We start from the raw sequence: 2,539 nt of genomic DNA, 5'->3' as shown, positions 1-2,539 counted from the left end.
CAGGACTCCTCAGCTGGCTTTGATGGCTTATGCTTCTAAGTTAGTTTGGGACTTTAAGACAGGAAAATGTAAATGATTCATGTAAAGATCCTGTCATTTGCTTCAGGACCTGAGATGTTAAAATTGGCCACATGTTCATTTTCCTTTCCTTTTCCTTCAGCACAGCAGTACCATTGCACCTGTTTATGTTATTACTAACCCCATTCAATATAAGAAGATGAGAAAACCAAAGATTTCAAACACCCACAATTCCAGTCTTTACTAACAAAACATAGAGTAGCCTGATAGTTTTCTGATCTACCACTAATCTCTGTTTCATTTTTGTTTTGAGTATAATTTTAAGATAATCACTTTTCTACATGCATACAAAATTGACTCTCTACTTCCCTGGAACAATTGTTTTGGTCCCTTAATAAATGGAATTAATACAAATTTATGTATTAATATTACATGAAATCTTTCATGTTGGATGGACATGATTGCATACACCTTTAGTCTCAGCCCACAGGACAGAGACAGGCAGATTCCTTTTTCAGTACAAGACCAGCCTGTTCTACATAGCATGTTCCAGGTTAGCCAGTGGGTAAATAGTGAGACCCTGTCTGAAAAAGAGAAGTCTGACAAATTGAACTGAAAAGCTAACCAATTAAATAAGGAATCTATATAACTAAGCTCTAAATAATTACTGTATAACAACTTGGGACTTAATGGAAGTAAAAGAGCTGGACTTGGCATTTCTGCCTCTGAGTCTCTCAGGCATATTTTCTGTCCATTCTCCATGTTGAGAAAAGAGAGTGCAGGGTCTCATGAGCTGGAGCAAGCCCCACAGCACTGAACCATGTTTCTAGCCCCATCATTTGTACCCTCAGCATGGTTCTTAGCTACAAGAATTCACAAGGCCTTGTGATCCCATAGTGACTCTGTGGATGCTTCAGAAAGTGAGTACCTGGTGAGAAGAGAGACTATGGGGACGACACACTGAACTACTGGTAAGTTATGCCGGAAGAGTGGTTTAAAAAATTCTTCAGTTTTTATTTGTTAATGAAATTCACACATGCTATTTAGATATCTCCTCTGGGGACAGCAGAAAATTCAAAGATCCTCTAGGGAACTAAGCATTTAAAATTCCCATAAACTTGTTTCTCTTCAAGCAGAGTTAATCAAGTCAGACGATGAGAAAGGAAAAGAATTTCTTTTATCCAAATATACAAAGGCGGGCTTCTCTGGAGACTTTGGTTTCTCCCAGGCCTTGTGGATTGCTAAAACTTTTTAAAAATACATAGTTTAAGATCTAATCTTCATAGTATATACATTTTATCCACTGCAAATGTATAATTTGGTGATTTATAGTTTTGTGATTATTAGCAATTTTAGAACTGCTCAAAATTTTCTCTCAAGTCCCATCTGTAACCAACACACAAAGTCACTCTCAGGGCCTGGTCCCACAAGTTCCATTCAGCCAGGCTCCATCCATCTAACCACTGCTTTGTTCCTCCGAGAGGTTGCTTTCTCTAGTCAGTTCATTGAAGTGGAAGCATGGAACATGCAGCCTTTTGCTTCTGACATATTCTAGTTCTTCCAAGGTTAATTCACTGCTGTGGACTAAATATTCTCTCTCCTAAACTCACTATGCTGACAGTCCAAACCCCAGAAGAGTGATATCGGAAAAAGACCTTCAGGGAAGCAATTAGCTTTGGGCAATACTTGAGGTAGCTTTCTAAAGCAGTTTGATTCTACCACATGACCTAGCAGCAACACTGTGAGAAATCTAAATGAGAAAAATGAGAGAGAGCACAGAAATGATACACAAATACTCAGAGCATCATGAATCTTGGACTTTTTATGAGAGAAAAAGACTAAAATGCGTTCTTCATGCTATGCTAGGATTTGAGAAAATGGTTCTTTACCAACCAAGAAAACAGTCCTCCTCACACCAGTCTGCCACACTGCCATGCTGTCTTCTTAGCCTATGAGAAAGAAATGACTATAGTTCAAACCAGTCAGTCTATGGCATCTTGTTATCTTGACTTGACAGACATCCATGTCATGACAGCAATCACATCTTTCCTGTCTCCTACTGAATGCTATTTCTTTGTAGGTAGGCACCAATCTTTAATATCAACTGATGCACAGTTAGACGGTTCCTACCTTGAGGTTGTTATGAACCATGATTCGATGAATATTCTCACCTAGTTCTGTGCTTGACTATCTTTTCATTTTTCTAATTTAGATTTCTAAGGGTGTTGCTAGGTCGTAGAGGGGAATTAAATTATTTTAGTAAGCTGCAGTTTTCCAAACTGGTCTGAGTATTTCACATTTCTCCCAACAGTGCATGTGGCTTCCCCATGTGCCAGTTCCTCACCAGTGTCTCATCTTTCCTTTTTGATTGCAGCCATCTGTGTAGCCACATTCTATTGTATTTCCCTAGGGACTAATAATGTGAAGATATTATCTAATGTTGTCTTCGGGGAGCTGTGTTCCTGATGTGTTGTGCATCTGAAATTTTAACTGCTTAGCTTCTTGGTGCTGAGTTGTAAGA

This window comes from Arvicanthis niloticus, chromosome 10 (assembly GCF_011762505.2).
Source record: "Arvicanthis niloticus isolate mArvNil1 chromosome 10, mArvNil1.pat.X, whole genome shotgun sequence".
Lineage (NCBI taxonomy): Eukaryota > Metazoa > Chordata > Mammalia > Rodentia > Muridae > Arvicanthis > Arvicanthis niloticus.
This window is presented reverse-complemented; position numbering follows the sequence as displayed.